This window comes from Pinus tabuliformis, chromosome 7 (assembly GCF_031772625.1).
Source record: "Pinus tabuliformis cultivar Carrire ecotype Pingquan chromosome 7, CPIR1, whole genome shotgun sequence".
In the NCBI taxonomy this organism is placed as follows: Eukaryota; Viridiplantae; Streptophyta; class Pinopsida; order Pinales; family Pinaceae; genus Pinus; species Pinus tabuliformis.
The window spans coordinates 887,869,250-887,891,475 of NC_142293.1; the positions used below are offsets into that span (position 1 = coordinate 887,869,250).

A 22,226-nucleotide genomic window follows, 5' to 3' on the forward strand; every position below is an offset into this window, starting at 1 on the left:
ATTTGCCCTGATGTCAATGATATATGAGCATAGTGACTTCCAATGAATTGTATTATGGGAATGACTTGATTGATATTGTGTGGTTGATGACAAATTGTTGGCATGATAATAGATGATGTCATGACTTGATGAAATCCCTACTTGTCATTTGGTTCAAAGAATTGACACTGAGATATTGATGACTCTTAATATTAGTATATATCTGGCTTCTAAACTTTAATGAGCTTATTTAGTTGATTTGATTATAGGGATTTATAAAAAGTTGATGGTTTGGTAGAGTGTTATGGTTGCAGTGAGCATTAAGCAAGCTACCCTAATCCTCACATGTTCGCATTGACAGTTATCTAATGAAGCCAGGATGATGTGTTGATCCATGCCTTTACCTCAAAATTGCTCCAAGGTATGACCTTGATTTTGATTTTGGTTTTTATATATTGATGATCTACTATTGTCAAGTAAAGAGCCTCTGATGATATAAGTAAGAGGGAGATGGCTTGTGAAGCTTGTAATAATATATCATGGCATGATGAATCAATTTCTGAAGTTGGGAAAAGATAATCTATATTGTGAAACTATTAAAGAAGCATTAAGAAGTGGAAATGCAAATCCTTGGACACTCTGATTTGAAGTTAAAGATGTTGTTGAACTTGACATGGCATCCGATAGTTGATTGAAGCATTGATGTTTCGTTTTGAACATCCATCTGTATATATATGATGTGCATAGAACCTGAATAAGTTCATGATTGAGCCGCTTCATACACATTTCCGCCAAGAATCCTTCGAGATGTTTGCATGATATGATATATTCTTGGTCTAAGATATTCTTATGATATATGACTGTATGTGTTAGGTCCCTATACTACTAGTGTAACCCCTTATTGTTATTAGTACAACCCCCTTATTATATTGTTGGGCCCATGTAGTCCCCATATTGTTATTATTGTGCCCCATAGAAGCCCACTATTGTTATTATTGTGCCCTTACATTATTATTGTTATGTCGGCTCTGATTATATTCTGACCCCTTAGACTCCTATATATAGAAAGGAGTTCTTGTCATTTGTATCATCCAAGAATTGTTCATTTGTGTAATGTAAAGGAGGTTTCCCCTTCGAAGAGGCTGAATTCTAAGGCGTTGATCTATCTTTTTATCTTTTTGTGAGCTGGTTTCCTAACATTTGTTATCAGAGCTTTGGATTCTAGGGTTTCGCTACTCCAAATAGGGCATCGTGGAATTTTTGCTATAACTTTTTTTCTGCGACGTTTCAGAAGCGGAAAAAAACCCATTTGAGACGAAATCGTGCTGAACCTCGGGTCCGAATTTCAGAGCTTGTCTCACTATATTTTCGAAGATATGATCCAAGGAAGTTAGGTTTTTGCAAGCTCCAGAATTTAAGCTAAAACAAGTCATCGTGGGATTTGCACTATAACTCTTTCGCTACGAAGTTTCAGAAGCTAAATCACCCACCCATTTGAGAATAAATCGGTCTGAACCTCAGCTCCGAATTTCAGATCCTGTCTCGCTATATTTTCGGAGATATAGTCTGAGGAAGTTAGGGATTTTGCAAACCCCCGAATTACATTCCAAACAGGTCACCGTGGGAAAATCGTCATAACTGTCTCTCTAAGCATCAGATTGAAATTTCGTAAGAAGTTACAAAAAGAGGACGGACTGTAGTTTCTTGTATATATTTTTCAGATCCAAAGGTCAAAACAGTGACACGTGGCACTTCATACAAGTTTGCTCTTCTGAAAAGATATATAATCAGGTCATCTTGAAAGATTGTGCATAAATCTTTCTTAGAGAATCCAATTTCGATCAGATTGGTGGCATTGGAAAGAGGACACAGAGGGCTACGACAGGTCGCGATTTCAGAACTGGAAGAGCTGAAATCACAGAAATACATCAGATTCAATATCAGGCTCCTACAAAGTGAAAAAAAAAGGTGTGTAGTTTTGTTTTTTTTTCAATTTTTGCATAAGCTTGGTTTGAAAAAATAGTTTGAAGGAATTCAAAGGGCATAGTGAAGCATTATTATCGGTAATTGATGTCGCGAAGAAAGAAAATGGAAACACCTAGTAAGCAACTTGAAAGCTCTAGCATGACTCATGAAGAAGAGGAAGAAATGCAACATGGTATATCAAAATTACAAGACCAAGTACAACAAATGTCACTCGCACAAAAAGTAACAGAAGCTAATATGGATGATTTAAAGAAAGACGTAGAAGCTAAGATGGATGGTTTAAACTTAAAGAAAGGCATGGAAGCTAAGATGGACGGTTTAAAAAAGGCGTAGAAGCTAAGATGAATGGCGTGGAAGCTAAGATGGACAGCATAGAAGCTAAGATGGATGGCGTGGAAACTAAGATGGATGATTTGGAGACAGATTTGAAGATAGGCATGGAAGATTTGAAGACAGATTTGACAAAGTTTCTACAAGAAACGCTTACTAATGGCGAAAAAGTAGCAAATGAAACTCATGATGAAAACAAAATAAATGTTAATCATAATTTCATACACTAACGTTGGATCGAAGAACCACCATGTTCCAAAGATCGATATGAGGAAGCTTGATGGCAAGGATCCCGGAGCATGGATACTACAGATGGAGCAATTTTTCGATCTCCATAATGTGCAAAACACACAAAAAGTACGCATTACAACTTTATATTTGGAACCAAATTAGTTTGTATGGTATCGATCGCTTTGCTCTCGTAAACAAATTGTCACTTGGGCTATTTTTACGGATGAAATGATAGCACATTATGAGGATACAAAAAGCAACACTTTTTTTAGCCAATTGATAAATCTCAAACAAAAGGGTTCAATGATGGAGCACATTGAGGACTTCCAAAACTTGAATATAAGGGTAAAAGATATTCCAAAGGAGCATAGGATTGATATGTTCAAAGGGACTTTAAAAGATAACATCCAACACGAGGTTCACCTTTGGGAACCAGATTCATTGGAGAAGGCATTCAGGTTGGCAAGAAAAATGGAAAGCAAAATTATGGCAACAAGGAAGCCTACCACTCACAATCATAAAGATGGAAGTGTTGCTGCCCCTAGCCATCCACAACCTACAAGGTTGACACCACAACAATTGGAGGAAAAAAGAGCAAAAGGGCTGTGTTACAGTTGTAATAGCAAATACACTAAAGGTCATAAGTGTGCCGAGAAGAAATTATTTTACATAGATTGTGAAGAGGAGGAAGAAAATGAACAAGAAACGTCAAAAGAAGAGGATATACACCAGAAAAAAACCCTAGAAAAAGAAGAAATGAATCCATCCATATCTTGTAATGCATTGGCTGGAATTACCACTCCTCAAACTATCAAGATAGAAGGGCATATCAAGAAGAAAAAGGTAATAGTGTTGATTGATTCGGGAAGTACCCATAATTTTATTCATTATAAGATAGCCAAAGCATTGAATTGCTTCCTATACCAGAGATTCAAGTGATGATTGCAAGTGGAGGAACCATAAATTGCTCAGGAAAGTACCATAATATCAAGCTATCCATGGGAGAATATGTATTGAATAGCCCAATGCTTTCCATTTCAATGGGTGGTGCTGATGTTGTACTAGGAGTCCAATGGCTACAATCCTTGGGTACAATAGCTTTTAATTTTCAAGAACTTTTCACGAAATTCTCTTCAGAAGGAAAGGAAATTGAATTAAGGGGTATCAAAGGAAAACCTGGAAAGATAATCAACTCTAACAGCATGACAAAGCTTCTAAATAAAGAACAACGGGGTGTAATTGTATAATTATGTTCACTAGAGGATCCCACATCGAAATCATGTATTTCTCCAAATCTCCAAAACGTTTTGGACAATCATTCCAAGGTATTTGAGACTCCCAAAGGCCTCCCACCTATTCGTGATCATGATCATGCTATTCATTTGATTCCACAAAGTGTTCCTCCAAACATCAGGCCTTACATATATCCATATGCCCAAAGGAATGGGAACTCATTCAAAAGTTGCAGAAGGTCCCAGTTCAAACAATATTGCGAGAACTTGACAAGGAAGGAAAAATCATATTGGAACCTCAAGCAGTGATAGAACCGAGAAATCGAAAGCTACGAAATAAATCAATTTTAGAGTATCTCATCTAATGGAAGAACTTACCCACTGAAGATTCCACATGGGAGGACAAGAATTTATACAGAAGCATCAACTACTCAAGCGTTGAGGACAACACTTTTTGAAGGAGAGGGGCATGTTAAGTCCCTATACTACTAATGTAACCCCTTATTGTTATTAGTACAACCCCCTTATTATATTGTTGTGCCCATGTAATCCCCATATTGTTATTATTGTGCCCCATAGAAGGCCACTATTGTTATTATTGTGCCCTTACATTATTATTGTTATGTCGACTCTGATTATATTATAACCCCTTAGACTCCTATATATAGAAAGGAGTTATTGTCATTTGTATCATCCAAGAATTGTTCATTTGTGTAATGTAAAGGAGGTTGCCCCCTCGAAGAGGCTGAATTCTAAGGCGTTGATCTATCTTTTTATCTTTTTGTGAGTTGGTTTCCTAACAGTATGGAGATGCTGATGTTGATTATTGATAAGCACATATGAGTGTTGCCTTAGTATGAGATATGACATGATGAGAGGTCCGTGGCACAATCGAGGTTGAGTATGATGTTGCTAGCATGACTAGCTATGAGCAGGTTGAAGAAGCTCCTTAGAGAGTTGTATGAGCATGATCTGGATATGACATGGATACATTGCGATAATAAAGAGTGGGATCCGATTGGCAGAAAATCCCATATATATATATATATAGTTGGGACCGCGATACTCTCATATATTGAGACAGTGCAGTTGTACGAGACAAGCTTAGGCTTGTGGTTGGCACCTCCTTGAGAGGGAGGATGATTATGGTATCCTTTTGTGATTTATATGATTATTTATGCTCTAACATGATATTTGATTTGATGTCCTGTATAAACAGGAGGCAGTTTCTACTGAGAGATGATGATTACTTGATACAAGTACAATTATATGAGTGTCATGTCCCTTCCCAAATAAATTTGTAACAGGTTTTGGTCTCTGCACAATTTTGCATAAATTTTGATAAGTAAAAGAACCCAAGCATTTTTTACTTAGGAACTTAGGAGAAAGGAAGGTTGAATTACATTGCTAGTTGAAGGTGGGGGCCACCCATGTGGGAAAACGCACTTGTGCACTTGGGCAATTCGAATTGCCTTGGAGGGGAATCGAATGGCTTGGAGAGGGGCCCACATGGGGAAAAGAAGGCCCACGAAGATAAAAGGAGGAAGAGATCCCCTATTGAGGTATTCATTTTGCACATCAAATTTACTTGTGTTGCTCGAGCTGCTTAGCCGAGTTACCTGGCTATTTAGCATCGAGTTTCTTAGGCGGGAGACTCAGCCTTTCCTTTGGGGAACTTCGAGTGCCATCCTAAGAAGGCATTTTACACTACCTTGAGGAGAACCAGAGGAGAATTGTGGACATACCACTCAGCCTTTGAACCAGCAGAGTGTATTTCTAGAACATGCAGAAGGGATTGGGAGTTCATCCGGGCAGCACTTGCCGGGGATGTTTGGAGATTTGGAGTACAGCAAAGGATCAGCCTTTGGGAGGAGTTTTGGAAGCAAGAGGTTGCTGCATTTGGGCAACTCGACTTACAACTTTTGTGGACTGTGCAGAGGACCATTCTAGGGCTCACGTGGGGGTTGGTGGAGAGAGCTACGGCGTTGGGATCTATTGTGAGAAGGGAGGAAAGCCATAGGGGATAGCATCTCAATGTTTGGGGAAAATTTGGAGGGCTTTCCCAGCCAATTCCAAACAGGCCGAGATTGCCAGCATGAGGAGGAGGACATGGTCCTTGCAGGTCGATTTTCAGGGGTTTGAACTAAGCCAAACCCTTCCTGGGTTTTGGTGGGTATTTTTTGAAGAGTCGGGAGCTAAAGTTACAAGAATTTTCTGAGCATAGGAAGCAGGGTCTCCAGCACATCCTTTCCAACAGGCAGCACAGTTTTCTGGGCAGCTTAGATCACCTCTGGAGCAGCAGTTGGGCAGTTCTAGGATTATCATTTTCTCGCTTAGGGTTTGTCACGCTTGTCCTTGGAGACAAAGCCAGGTGCACCATTCCATCGTTGTTGTATTTTGAATTTTCCCTAGAAAGATTTAATAAAGTGGCTCAGATGTTCTCTATTTCCAGTGCTTTCATGGGTGTTTAATGATTGTATCTCATTTCCGAATGTTGATTTGTCTAGTTTCTTTGTGTATCACGGAATTTCCTAGTTAGGAACATTACAATGAGTATGATGAGAGCAGCGTTGATTGAGGACACTGAGCCAAGCTCTTCCTCCCTTGTCTGAGCTCGCAGGTTATGGAATTGAGATAGAGGGCTCTTGGGGTTGAGGGAACTCTGGACAATAGGGTATCACCCGTACCTATTACCCATGGGGTTGGAGTAGTAGCTCACCCTATCTTGGTTGTTGCAGAGTATACCCCAGTTGGAATCATACCCACACGTTGGGCTTGTTGGGATTATCTCGATATGGTGTCATAGTAGTAGCTCCCCAATGTGGTTCCAGTTTGAGATGTGCTCCCTGATGATATGCTCTCCGATGATGATGTGGGTTGTAGATCTGACTCCCTGCCGATATTTCTGGATAGTAGCCCGATAACATTTCCAGGTAATTGCCTGATGACATATTTCCAGGTAGTAGCCCGTTGACATATTTCCGGGTAGTAGCCCGTCGACTGATATTTCGAGTAGTAGCCCGTTGACAGATATTCCGGGTAGTAGCCTGTCGACTAATATTCTAGGTAGTAGCCCGTCGACTGATATTCCGGGTAGTAGCCCGTCGACTGATATTCTGGGTAGCAGCCCGCTGACTGATATTTTGGGTAGTAGCTCACTGACAGATATTCCAGGTAGTAGCCTGCTGATAGAAATTCTGGGTTGTAGCCCGATGAATAGAGGGTGGTAGCTTAAGCTCCCCTCCGAGGAAAATTTTTCTTCTAGATTCGAGAATATTCAACATATGAGCAGGAATAAGCAAGAGATGTACATTGATGATCCGAGATGATGAGATACTTGAGATGGGACGTATGTCATGTTGATCGATGGTCCAATATTGGCAAGTGGAATTCTCCCTAGTTGAGAGGGAGTGTTAAAATATGAAAATGCGGTCAAATTCCACTTTGGACTACTCATTTGATGGATATGATTATGGCATCAAATTCCTCTTTTTGAGAGGACCAAAATCGACCTAAAGATCACCTCATTTGGACAAGCAGAAGTTGAGTTATGAATTATTTTATTCATACATATATTTTGGATCAGGTCAGCCCTATGCACATGTACCAATGGACAGGTCAAGTGGACCCTCATGGAAGCCTATAAATAGAAGATACCTCAAGCTCATTTGGACACATTGATCAAGCTCTCTTCTCCTCTTCTATTTTGTCTTGGCTCGCACAGGTCTGATGGAGGAAGCTCGCACAAGGGTTTGAAGCTACAGGATGAAGCTCACATTGAACTAGGGTTTTCTGATTCCTGGACGCTGGCACAGAACTGAGCATTTGAGTCCCTGGACGCTGGCACACAGTGGTCATGAGAGCGACCAAGGACCCTTGGACGTTGGAATAGAGTCTTCATGAGAGCAACTGGGAGTCTAGGTCAGTTTGGTCCCCGGTCGCCGACACATAATGGTATGGGAGCGACCAAGTTGCCATAGTCGCTATGTTGCAGTTCACAGAGAGCGACTAAGTCTGTCATAGTCGCTCGCACAGCTCCTCCTCCCTGCGTCCGGGACTCCAAGATGAGATTTCAGTATTCTGAAGATTTCGCTTAGTCACAAAAGTGTTCAGCAGCAAGCTACAAGCAGTGATAGTACATTACAATTATCTAAATCAGAGTTTTCATGTTTAAATGCATTTCATGGATATTCTAGTTGTTGTGAAGATATGGATCGTTGTACTCTCTTTCGTTGAATCATTTGATGACAATCTATTAGAAGAAGATTTGCAAGGGTTTTCCCCATAGTGGGTTTTGCCCTGGTCTCCGACCAATCATGGTGTCTCTATGTGTGCATGCTTTTCTTCTCTTGTTCCTTTATGTTCCGCTACATTGATGATGATGTTATTGTTCTTTCTACATAATTGCATATGCTGATGAATAATGATGTAAATCTGAACAATGTTATGATGTTATGGGGTGAACTTAATGTATTAATGAATAAATGCAATTATCAGAGCAAAGAACAATGTAGCCCTATGAAAAATTAACACATATAAATAGAGATGACTCTCATTGTGAGAAATCATCATCATCATCACTTGGAACTTCTCTCTTGTATGAATTTTGCACTTTTTCTTGGATGTTACTTGGAGATTCTTTGATCCATTTCGATATCTTTGGAGGCTAATTTTTCGATCTTTCTTGAAGCACATATTTTCTATGGTTAGATATATCTGTTGTCATCGTGTAAAGCTATATTGTCGAAAAAAATTATTGGAATAATGTCTAATGTGTGGAATTATTGCAACTAAGTTAATTCTCTTCTGCCCTAGCTTATCGAATATCATTGTAAACGGTTATTTGGTTGTAAATTGCACATGTTACTCATTGCATGACAATAGATGAATGTTCCTAGTGGATGGGATTTTGTTCTTCTTCCATGAAAAGCAATAGATATTGAGTAGGTAACTATTGAAAGCAATGTTACCAGACTCGGAATCGGCAATAAATCGGCGAGGCAAAAGAGCGAAGAGTTTTAATCGGATCGGGAAAAAATCGGCAAATTCATTAAATAAAAATATACACATATATTGAATTAAAAAAACCATTTTTCATTAATATTGGGTAAAGGTATGTCCAAACAATGCATAATATCAATAGATGTCCAAAATATCATGAATAAATAAGTATCTCATATATGTTATGAGTCCACACATGATCCAAAGCACTGAGTCTTGAGTCCTTAGAAGCATATGCTTCTAAAAGTTTACAAAAAAGTTAAAAACTGCATACTAATCAGAAAAAAATCAGCAACTAAGAGTCTAAGACTCTTAAGAGTGAGAACTAGAAGCGATTCCTCCCACTCCTTCGCTTGCTTGACTCTCAAAGTTCTCCAAGTCATGAAGGCTGAAAAGAGGAGGCTCATCTAATTGAACCCATTCTGCCGCATTTGTAGCTTGCAAATCTAACTCTTCAAGGTCGATTGGTGAATGATCAATACCTGTCATTATCATGAGACATTGAAATGTGAATTAAAATTTCACTTTGAAGTTTGAACTTTAAACTTTTAAAGTACGAACTAGATTATGAAACCTTCAAATTCAAGCTCTCGAATCTCACCTTGTATTTGTTTGTTGCGAAGTCGTAGATTGTAATGGACAAATACAAGGTCATTCAAGCGCTTTTGTGTCAATCGGTTGCGCTTCTTAGAATGTATTTTCTCAAACATCCTCCAGTTGCGTTCACAACCTGAAGCACTGCATGCTTGGTTTAAGATTCGAATGGCAAATCTCTTCAAATCTGGCGTATCACTACCAAAGTTTTGCCACCAAAGACCTAGCAAGTGGTAAGGGTTTGTGAGTAGAAGACCAGAAGTACCAAATTAGTAAATAGTAAAAACTTAAAAAGAAAAGAAAATTTAATAAAACATTTAACATACAAAATAAAGTTTAAACAAACTTAATGAATTGATGAAGCCTTCAAGCTGGGTACCTGGCAACATCTTTGACCTTTGTCTTATAGCACTGGTATAGGCAAACAATTTAGATGGTGCCCTATAATCTTGTAGTTGGGAAAAGACACGACTTTGTTGTTCTGGATCAGGGAAGCACCTTTCCAAGCATGTCATAAGTCCTCTGCCAACCTCCCCATCCTCATTAAATTTGCTCTTATCATAAAAATATTATGGGTTTAAGAAGTACCCAGCAGCATGTAAGGGGGAATGCAATTGCCTATCCCAACGTGCATCTATAATGTCCCAAAGAGGCATATACTTTGTCTCATCATCCCCATATCTTCTTTTGATGGCCTCCTTTGCGAGATCCATCGCCTCATAAATGTAACCCATAGCGGGTTTGTCACCATCAACCATCCTGAAAGTTCAAGCATTCAAATTTAAAGAAATATGAAACATTGTAAATAAAAAGAAGCTTGAAATGAAATTTAAAAAATGAAAAAGTTAAAAGACTAAAAGTACCTAAGAACTCTAACAAGGGACTCCGTCACAGCAATAATCTCTTCAGCATCTTTCCAGAAGCCATCATTAAACACAAGTGCAGCAATTTCGATGCCTTCAGGGGTCTTGGAATGTTTAGATCCCATCCACTCAGGTCCCAAGAACATCCTCTTCAGATTTATCTTTTGCTCAACAACAGATTGCAAAGATATGAAATTTGTTGCAAATCTAGTCACTGCAGGTCGAACAATTTCTTTACCTTCAGTGTATATTCTCATAGTGTTTAAGACAATAGTGTGGTTGTATAGGTATTTGGTTATGGATTTTGCCTTCTCCACAACCTCATGTATCCAATGAAGCTTACCAATGTCCTCAAGCATTAAATCTATGCAATGGGCAGCACAAGAGGTCCAAAAAATAGTGGGGTGCCTCATCTCAAAAAGTCTACCAGCAGCCATATAATTCGTTGCATTATCGGTGACAATTTGTACAGCATGTTCTTCTCCCACTTCTTGAACGACTTCCTCCATCATTTCACAGATAAGTTGGGCAGTCTTAACCTTATCTGAAGCATCCACTGACTTGAGAAACATTGTGCCTGCGGGACAGGATACAAGGAAATTTATTAAAGTTCTATTCCTCTGATCTGTCCATCCATCACTCATGATGGTGCACCTGTTTCTACCCATGATGAACGAAACTCAGCTAGCACAAGCATGACATCTTCAACACTCTCTAACAACATATCTGTCCTAAGGCTCTCTGATGTAGGGGCTTTGAACCCTGGACCTGCAGCAGCAATTGCATCAATCATAGCTTGCCAATAAGGACTTCTGGCACAGTGGAAAGGTATGTCAGAATAGTACCAAAAGTTAGCAATGGCCTTCCTTGCCTGACTATGGATATTTTTTTTCCAACTAGTGCCATCCAAGGTAGGTTGGGAACCGGGTTTTGTGCGGGGAGCAAAAAAGGTGTTTATGTTTCCACCTCCAGTGTTGAAGGAAGGAGTTGAAGGACTCGCATGGCTTTGAGTTTGACTTGGCCTTGGAGGGATGTGTGGAAAACTTGGGAATGGCATTGAGGATTCAACAGATTGAGGTGACATGGGGCTAGTGGCAGAAAAAGTATCAAGTTCAACTCCAACAGTTCCTATTTCAGCATTTTGCTTTGCTTTCTTGGCATTATGCTGCTCTAACATCTCAAGGGCCAAGGCTGCCACCAGTTTCATATCTCTACAATCCCTCTTGAATTCTATGTGGGATGTGAAGAGAATGTTTCTTTCAAAGGAGTGGTGTGCTTTGCCAATGAGCCACAAACCAGAGGGAGACGCTGTATGCAGACTAGTTTCATACCAGGAAGACTTCTGGGCGGGAGTGCAGAAGTTGTGCGTCGTTACTGAACCTTTGGTAAAGGTTCTTCGGTTGGTTGATGGTGAGAAGCCCGCAATGGGCTATTTGTATGAGGCCATGGACAGGGCCAAAGAAGCCATTCGGGCCTCCTACTATGATGATAAGGGAGATGATAGGTTTCAGAGACAACTCCTCCTATGGGGAGTGATTGATGAATGAACCCTGAACCCTGCATTTTCTTATGCATGTGGGTTTGATTTTGATGTTGAGATCATGGATGGATTCTTATCCTGTGTCCAGAATATGGTGCAATCTCCAGAACAACGTATAGAAATCTCTAAACAAATTGAGACATATAGGATGGCAGGTGGCACATTTGGCTTTGAGATGGCTGTCAATGATAGGACGATTAAAATGCCAAGTATTTTTTAATTTGTAACTTTGTTTCAAATTTCATTGTCTCTTCAAATTCCATTTTTTTCTTATGTTTATTTAAAATTTTATTTGTAATTTTGTTGTAGATGCATGGTGGAAAATGTATGGTGGCAGGGTACCCCTTCTGCAAAAGCTTGCCATTCGCATCCTCACCCAAAAATGTAGCTCCTCAAGATGTGAGCGCAACTGAACTGTATTTGAAAAAATACACAACAAGAAGCGCAACAGGGTAACACTTAAACATTTAAAATATTGCAAATTTCCAAATAAATTTTTGAATTCATTAAACAATATTTTTTTATAATTATTAATTATTATTTCATGATCTTTGTACAGGTTGGAGTCCCAGCGACTTAATGACATGGTCTACGTCTACTACAATCTTCGATTGTGAGTGAGGCAACTTGAGAGGACACCTGATGTGGATGCCATCTCATTGGATGGGATTGACACCACTGCTGCATGGAGGGTTGAGGCCGAGAGGCCTCTCATGGAGTCTGCTGATGATTGGTTAGTGCAGGATGTAGTGGAGGAGGAGGAGGAGCAGGAGCAGGAGGAGGAGGAGGAGGAGGAACAGGAGGAGGAGGTGACACCACCTGCCCGGGCTACCACTGCCACAAGTAGAGGACGTGGTCTACCTCCTATACCTCCTACTTGTAGTTCTTCAGCTTCTAGAGCACATAAGACTCCACTGCCATCTCCACCAGCACGAGCACCAGCATCTACATCTAGAGGGAAAGGGAAAGCTGTGGCATTTTCTCGCAAGAGGGGCAGAGGAAATCAATAGGATTAGACTTTCATTTTATTGTATATGACATTATGACATGATGAGATACATTATCATATTTTTTGTTGATATTTTGACGCTGAGTTGGAACTCAGGAGTCAGGGCTTACTATTCAGGACATGATTCAATGTTATGTGTGATTTTAGCGCTAGAAATGATATTAAACATCTTATATATTAGTTTTTTTTATCATATTTATGTGTCAATGTATTTATTTTATGTTGTAAATGGTTTAGATATTAAAAAATTTGAAAATAGTTGAAAAAAAATGAATATTTTTGTACCAAACAATTATTTCCCGATAATTATGATTTTTCCCGATTTTTCCTCGCGCCGATATTATCCCGACAACGATTAATGCAACATTGGTTAAAAGACCTCGACCTCTCAATAAATACATTGTTGTAGTAGCAAAGAAACCTTGAATTTATGTTTTAATTCTTTTGTGGCACAGAACTTAGAGTTACAGCACTTGGCTAGACCTATCCTATTGTCCAGACCTTAAGCTATTTGTCAACAAACTTCAATAAGGGCTTGAAGCCTAGGGCAAAGAAGGTCTGAGCTTTGTTAAGGCATAAATATGAACCAATTCTAGACATATTTTTGATACTTCTATCAGTGGTTAATAGCCTCATCCTTGCGGTCTTGCTATCCTTGTCACATTTGATTTAATTAGACAGTGGTATACATACAGTAGCACATATATCAGTTGCATTAATGAGACAATGACCTAGATATGTATGACAATCTTCCTTGGTTGTCTTGTTAGTTTTTGTAGCATCGAATGTGTTCTAGCCTTGAAATTTTGTGAAGAGGCTAAAATACAAGAGATCTCCCAAACCCAAAAATCGTTTTTGGAAATTCCGCCTAGAAATGACTTAATTAGATTATTAGCCAGGTTTTAAATATTTCCTAAGTTTAAACTTAGGGAATATGATTAATTAATCAGAATTAATTAAGACAAGGCGTGAATGATCTAGAAACTCATAGGGTTAGACTTCAAGTTAATCCTAGCCATCAATTAAGATTTAATCTTGGTCGTTGGAGTCCCAACAGAGGATTATAAGAAGAAGTCGATGGGCACTTGGAGAACACACTTGAGCAGTTCAATCATGAGCAGATCGATTTCCTAAGTAGTAGCAGTCAGTTGCCGGAGAGAGAGCCAGTGAGATCAAAGCAGTGAGAGAGGGGCAAAGACAGTGAAGCCGGAGGAAGGATCCCAGATCCGGTGAGTGCATTTACAAAGAGGCAAGTAAGCCACAGAGAGGCTGACGTAGAGCTGCGTAGTAGCCTCTAGAGGGCAAATTTATTTGCTAGAGAGATTGAAGTTTCTAGTTCCAAAGTCGAGAAAGTCGAGAAGGAGCCCAGAGTGTCGAAGGAGCGTCTTTCTAATCAACAGAAGGCAGAATGACTTCATTAGAGTCCAATCTGAGGCAAGTCGTCCAACCAGCTACGCAAAGCAACGTAGAGGCTGACGTAGTGCCTCATAAGGTTGAAATTCTGAAGGCAAGTTGTACCGGGAGATTGCCTGTGGGGTGAGGAAAATTCCTCTCCAGATTCTTGTCAATATTTCTTTGTAGGTGTTAGAGTCAGTATTTGCATACTGCCATCAGTGATCAAAACTCCTCTTTTATATCATATTAGTGTCCCATTTGAAATTTTTATCATTCCACCTAGGTCATCATGTAAAAATTTACTCATTGATGGTAGCCCAAAATAAAAAATCACACTCCCCTCTCAAAAAATTTGTATTTGCTGGCCCACCTTCATGTGTCTTGTTGAGCATCCATTGACTATAAAGGCTCATTTCATGTCAGTCAAGTCCACCTGAAGTCCAGTCATTCAAGGTTCCATTAGGTCACCTAGGTTTCAATTTCCCAAGGTCCAATAAATCACCATCTCACTGCATAAGGCCAGCAAAGTATGAGAGTAAAACAAATAATATCCCTTCTTCAATCAAATAAGGGTTTACAAGTATGTAACCATGGTTGCTGAAGTTCCAAATTTGATTTTAAGCAAGGAATTTATTCCAGTTTGTAATTTTTATTTCAAGATAGATGTAATAATTTTTATTTTATTTATGTAATTTTATGTTTATCATATGTAATAAGTCACCATTTTAGTTGTTTACTCAATTCCATTGCCAAAAGCTTCAACATCATCCACCTGTCAAAGGAAAAAGTCAGAAGTCAAAGATCATTAGTGTGAAAATTTGAAAAGTGACATGAAACATTAGAAAATGGGTTTTCAAAGCAATAAATCAAACCCATTCAAGTATAAAGGCCCTCAAAGACATCAATTCAACATTCATTTGCAGTCCTACGCTCTCAAAACATCCTTAGCAAAAGGGAATTTTAGAGTTTTAGGTGAAATTGTGCAAAACAAGGGCAGAAGGCGTGTTTTGAACTTGGAGGGCGCGTTTGACCAGAGTGTTGCGCGTTTGCCTTAAAACTCTGTGCATTTCCTAAGGATGTTGTGCTCCTGTTAAGAGAGGGTGCATTTGACCAGAATGTTGCGCGTTTGCCCAAAAACATCCAGAGATCACCCAAACAGCACTACATCATCTCCAAGCTTCAAAATGTGCCACCATCATGCTCCAGCAACAAGTAGGTTGAAATCATATCACTCCTCTCTTCCACAGTTGAATTATATGGTGGTTCATTGTGTTTTGGTGTCCTACTAGATTCAAAACCCTAGTAACATAATCTCATTCCTAAATTCCATTTCCTAGCTTCCCACTACCATTCCTACATTTCAAAACTACCCCCTTTCACCTCCCTCATATCACACATCCCCATTTCCGTCTCCTCAATTTCCTCACACCATTCCATACTCTCTACACCTACATTCCATTTCATCATCTCCCTAGGGTTTGACACCAATAACTCAAGGCAGAAGAAGAGAACAGAAGTCATAGGGAGGAAGAAAGACAGGAGATGAGGCTATCTAAGAAAGGAGGGAGAATCATTAGACATGAGCCAACCAATACCAGAGAACTTATGGCATCTCCCATCATTGTGACAGGTTTTAAGCATGTGGGTTGTTTTGAGTTTTGTGAGAAAGTGCAAAGGATCCAACACCATCCTATGTTGACCAGATTATTCATCACCAACTTCCATGACAACCAGGTAACCCTTGCTGGTGTCACCTTCACTGTATCTCCTGCTATCATATCAGTTGCCTCTGGGATCCCAAATGTTGGGGAAAAATGGTTTAAACAAGGAGAATTGGATCATTTCTATTATGAGCCATATCTTAAAACAAGGTACAAGAATGAGAGAAAGAGGATTTTTCCTCTCTTACCTCCTAGACAGATATGTTCCCATGATGAAAATCATCATGAAATACTTCACTTGTGAGGGTAGGTTTTCTAGGCTTTATTCCTATCATATCCGACTACTCATGCATTTCACAAGAGTCAAAATGCTCAATATGCCCTACTATCTTTATCGGAGCATTGACAAGATGTCATTCATTGCCCAAAAGAAAGATTATGATCATCAAATGCAAAGTATCTTTCACCACTCCCTCATCAAGATGATAGTCCTCCATTACCTTGATCAGCTTAACATTGCATGGGACACCTTTATATCCAATGAGATTTTCACTGTCCCACCTATTCAGCATGGCCAAGAAGCACCTTCATCATCTCATCCACCCACCTCCATTCCTCCACCTCAACCCATACATCATTCATCTTCATCTAATGAGTCAGCCACACCATCACCTCCATCATCACCATTTCATGAGCCTATTCATTCACCTAGCAGAGATGAAGGCAGTGAGCAAGAACACATTGAGCATGGTGAGAGCAACAAGCCTAAAAGGGTTGGTTTAGGTACCTTGACACATACCTATCAGAGAGGGCATAGGCAAGTGTTTGCCCCATAGATTATGGGAGGGGCCTTGCCTTCTTCATCAGCAAAGCAGGTACAGAAGGGTAAGGAAAAGGTGACAGAGGCAGAGATCCAACAACAGGAGGAGGACCTCCATGAGACAAAGAGGGATTTTCACTTAGTTGACCTAAGTAAAAATAATGACAGTGAAAACATAGACATTGTCATTAAGGAGAAGAATGCACTCATAGGAGAGCTCCAGGTCAACTTGCAAAGAGTCAAATACATTATTTCATACTATTTACTGGAGAATAGGCAGTTTGGGGTCAAACATGAGCTCATGGAGATTCGGCTCATAAAATCAAAGAGAGAGGTTGAAAAGGCTAAGGCCTTACATGATGAGGCATATGGAGAATACAGTGACCAGCTGGAGGAACAGGTGCCAAAAAGAAGGCCAAGGACTATAGGCCTAAAGAGAGCTTTGGAGCTAGAAAAGCAAAGGGAGGCAAAACTAGCTAATGAGCTCACCCTAAATGAGCAATTTGCCAAAATGGTAAATGAGAACCGGTATCATTGGCTCGAAAGGGTAAATGGTCATCTTGAGAAACTCTTAGTCAAGGCCAAAAAGGAAAATGATATTCAGAGAAGGACGACAAAGTATTATGCCATGAGAAACAAAATTACAAGAGCCAAGCTCAAAAGAGCCCATGCAAAGATTGAAGCCTTGACCAAGCAAGAGGAGAAAAGGAGGCTAGACATTCTTGCCAAGGCATCACTCCATGCCTCAAACACATGATCAGCTATCATCCCACCAATTTTGACAAGTTTTGAAGCAAATTTTGTAGCTTGTGAATTACTGTGTTTTTTGAGGCATTTTTAGCACAGTGAAAAGGGTCAAACGCGCAGAACCTAGGGTGTTGCGCTCTTTTTTGGGGCATCTAATGAGCAAAAGGTCAACATCATTGGATTCAGAGTGATGAGGACATGCACCCTGTGCATTTGCTAGGCATTTGGAGACAAACAGGTCAATCAAAAAGGTCAAAAACCACCTTTCTGCCTCATTTCTGGCTTGGGCGTTGCACATTTACCAGTCTTGGGTGATTGAGTTTTTGACCAGGCAAATGAGCTCCAAATTGAAAATTGAAGACATGTCTAGAAAGTAGACTTGAAGAGATTTCCAACAAGCCATCTTTGAGCAAATTTGGACACCGGGAAGGCACCCAAAAGCAGCCCTAAACTTGGAGGGCGTGTTTGACAGTCAGCCCATATTTTCACTATTTCTCTCCAAATTGATTTTCACCTATGGGAAATTGATGTTTTACTCATGTAATTGATAAAGATGATGTAATTATTATGTTTTTACTGTTACCTAGGGTAAATACATTAGGTAAATGGCCTACATGACTTGTAATGAATCAGTTTGTTTAAGTTAGGGATGAGTCACTTTGACCACCCTATACTCTAGCTATTAGTTCAGTGTTTTTTGCAACTACTCCTCCTCTCATGGAGTCGACCCCTGAAGCTAGGATAAGTTGGTTTGAGGCCTATATTATGTATTTTATTAGTCATTCTACAAGTTGGAATCAGTTGGATGTTTGGCTATTGATCAGAGACACTAGTGTAATCAGTATTTGGAAGAATTTAATGAATGAGTTGCAGTGATTTTGGTGGAATACCTGTGGTATGGAATTTTGACATAGTTTCTTCTTATGTTTCATATGTTTGAATGTTTTGTACTCCCATGTTTCAGTTCACTTCTATGATATGTTGATTTTCAAGTTTATGAGCAGAATTCATCTTGTATGCTCTATTTTGGGGAAATCTTCATAGTTTGTCCATTTTCTTCAGTTTAGAAAGAATACATGCTTGTCTTGCTCTTTCTAGCACCTCACCAGTCTTGTCCATCTCACTTCACAACCTTAAAGTGTTTGAGTGCCTACCTACCTTGCTCCATCAGATGTCTGCAATCATACCCTCATTTGCCCTGACCTAGTCTTTTGACCTAATCCTCTTCCAACAACCCCAATCAAATCAAATCAAAACCCTGAGCTACTATATCTAGCCTAAAACCCTAATCCATCCAGCCCTCTTAGCTGTGATCCTTTGTAGAGAGCCCTCTCCAGCTTGGTAGGGCTAGCTACCAAGTCAAAAGGTTGGTCTGTGGTTACCTCAGTTGGACTCTTCCTCGGCCTTGGAGATCTGGAGGAGTGATAACAGTAGGATTGCCACTTTCAGCATCCAGTTGTACTCAAATTATTTCATTGTTGCTTAATATTAAAATCCTCAGTGGTTGCACCAGTTTTCCCAAGTTGGGTTTTTCGGAGACTTTTGTCCAAAATAACTGTGTTATTTTTATGTGTGTGCTAGCATTTCTTCCAGCGTTTATTCTTCCGCAGTTTTATTTGTGTAGGTTGTAGTGTGATTTATTCAGTATTTTCCATAGCAAACAGCAAATAAATTGTTAAACAAAATTAACAATTAGGAGAATAATTTCCAGTTGCTGCAATAGGATTTCAGTTTGGAATTTTCACATGGTATCAGAGCGTAGTTGATCAGTCGGAGAGCTCATAGGCGAAGAAAGAAGGAGTTGCGTTGTTTAGTGTGAGCAGCAGATCGAAACTCCCAAGGGCAGCGTAATCATTTTGCCAAGAGGCCGAGTTACTTGAGGAGATTCGATTTTTCTGAGTGAGGGACAAAAAAATTCGATCTGTCCAAATCGAGTGATCCCAAAGGCAGAGGGAGCACCTCAGTATTTTCGCAGAGAAAATCTCTAGCTGGACGCAATAATTTTGCAGCAGTTTACTAGAGCAGAGCTAGCGTTGGGTGGAAGGAAGAAGAGCACACACTGAGGGAAAATTTTCCTCAGGGAACTTCTAGTCTCAAGAAGTTCAATTTTACTTGCAGATCAGCAATCATTGTGAGCAAATTTTCTCACTCCAGAAGGGAGTGCGAATAACTGGGCAGTAGCTGAGCAGAAGGGAAGAGGAGGTTTTCGACATTTGTTGAGATGGCCATTGTTGGGCTTCATGATCAGGACAAGTTGGATGGAGCTTCCAACTATGTCATCTAGAAGGCAAGGATGTCCTTCCATCTGGATGAGTTTGGCCCGAAGATGTATATTGATGCAGTGGTAGCAGTTCCCCAGGATGCAGATCAGCTGAAGGAGTACAGAAAGGAGATAGCACAAGCGAAGAGATTGATCCTAGATGGTGTCTGGGATCATGTTGTTTCTCACATAGCTGGAAAAATTACTGCCAAAGAGATGTGGGATACACTCTCCACACTATACCAAGGAACTTTCGAGCGGCAGAAGATGTACTTGGAGGAGACGTTGAGGCTCATCCGGATGCAGAAAGGGGAAGGCATAGAATCCTTCCTCACCAAGATTCAGGAGGTCCGAGACTAGTTGTCAATTCTTGGGGCAGCGCCTCAACCCATAGAGCTAGTGTGATTGGCAAGTATTTGTCCAAAGTATCTTGGGCAAAGATACCTTGCCAAAGTGGGACAAGATGTGGGCCGATTTGTAGCAGGAGGAGTTGAGACGAGCTCTATTGAAGAGCTCCATCAATGGCAACAGCAGTAGCAGCGGATCGAAGCAGGTGAAGGAGGAGGCGAATGTGGCCCTCGCATCAAAGGGTCCCAGTCAGGGACTTCAGATGTGGTGAGCTTAGTCACTACAGTAACCAATGTCCTCTCAGGAAGAAGGACAAGGAGAAGAAGCAGGACCAGCAGGAAACATCAGCGAAGATCGATAGGCTTTCCTCCAGGCTGGGGGAAGACTTCACCATGTTTGTTGATATACCTACAAGAGTGAGGTGGGGTGTCTTGGTGTTGTAGCCCCAGAATATTCAGTAGCAGGATGGATCAATGACAGTTGATGCAGTCAGATGCCAGAGCGATAGATGCAAAGACTAGTAGCAATGAGATGCTAAGGAGTGCAGTGCAGAGTTGGTAGCAGTGCAGTTGGAACAATGCAAAGTCAGCAGTAGCGCAAATTCTTTAGTGACAGTGCAAATACTAGCATCAATCAAAGAGTCGGGTGACAGATGCATCATACTGATCACAGTTGAGTCAGTATTTAAGATGCTTCTCAGTTGCAGTTGTTGCAGTTGTTGCAACAACAGATGAGAGGGAGTTGCAGTGTTGGCAGCAGTTCAGTAGGGTCAGCAGCAGCACAGATGCAGTGTATATCAAAGTTGCGCAGTAGTTGGTGGGCAGTATGGACAAACATCGGTAGCGTGACAGGAGATGATGCAGAGACAGGGTGTTGCTACAGGGTGAGCAGTAGCACTAGAACACATTCCTCGCTAAGAGGGAGTGTTAGTTATTGTAGCATTAGATGTGTTCTAGACTTGAAATTTTGTGGAGAGGCTAGAATACAGGAGATCTCAAAAACCCAGAAATTGTTTCTGGAAATTCCGCCTAAAAATGACTTAAATAGATTATTAGCCAGTTTTAAATACTTCCTAAGTTTAAGCTTAGGGAATATGGTTAATTAATCGGAATTAATTAATTCAAGGCATGAATGATCTAGAAACTCACATAGATCGACTTCAAGTTAACCCTAGCCATCGTTTAAGATTTAATCTTGGTCTTTGGAGTCCCAACAAAGGATTATAAGAAGAAGTCGATGGGCACTTGGAGAACAAACTTGAGCAGTTCAATTTCATGAGCAGATCGATTTCCTGAGTTGCAGCAATCAGTTGCCAGAGAGAGACCCAGTGAGACCGAAGCAATGAGAGAGGGGCAGAGGCAGTGAAGTCGGAGGAAGGATTCCAGATCCGGTGAGTGCATTTGCAAAGAGGCAAGTGAGCCACAAAGAGGTCGACGTAGAGCTGCAAGGCAAAATCGATTTGCTGGAGAGATTGACGTTTTCATTTCCAGAGGCCGGGAAGGAGTCTCGGAGTGCCGAAGAAGCATCTTTCTTATCAACAGAAGGCAGAACGATTTCATCAGAGTCTACTCTGAGGCAAGTTGTCTAGCCAGCGACGCAGAGCAGCGCAAAGGCTGACACAGTGCCTCAAAAGGCCAAAATTTTGAAGGCAAGTTGTGTCGGGAGATTGGCTGTGAGGTGAGGAAAATTCCTCTCCAGATTCTTGTCAGTATTTCTCTGTAGGATTGCCAATTTCGACATCCAGTTGTACTCAGATTATTTCACTGTTGCTTAATATTAAAACCCTCGACTGTTGCACCGGTTTTCCCAAGTTGGGTTTTTCTGAGGACTTTTGTCCAAAACTAACTGTGTTATTTTTATGTGTGTGCTATCATTTCTTCCAGCGTTTATTCTTCTGTAGTTTTATTTGTGTAGATTGTAGTGTGATTTATTCAGCGTTTGTCATAGCAAACAGCAAATAAATTGTCAAACAAAACTAACAATTAGGAAAATAATTTCCAGTTGCTGCAATAGGATTTCAGTTTGGAATTTTGACATGTCTTGACAATGATTTGATTTAGTAAAAGTCAACCATGTCCATAGGAAGTTTGTTCACCTACAATTGTCAATATATGACAATAATTCTCACCATAATCTCATTGCATATCAGTGAGTATCTTCAAGTAATAAATGCACTAAGCCAATCATTGACTTTATATTCTGTTGTGATTTGGTTCTATACATACTTGAT

General features: G+C 40.2%; 1 protein-coding gene and 1 long non-coding RNA gene across 4 annotated transcripts in view; both read right to left on the reverse strand.

Moving 5' to 3' along the window:
* Positions 1 to 22,226, reverse strand: part of LOC149250448 (uncharacterized) — a 549,018-nt gene that overhangs the window by 522,782 nt on the left and 4,010 nt on the right. The window lies entirely within an intron of this gene.
* On the reverse strand, positions 8,832 to 9,571 carry LOC149250449 (uncharacterized). Its single transcript, XR_016266828.1, has 2 exons — positions 9,361 to 9,571; positions 8,832 to 9,241 (listed from the first exon to the last, which is right to left on the reverse strand). It is a non-coding gene; the product is annotated as an uncharacterized LOC149250449 (long non-coding RNA).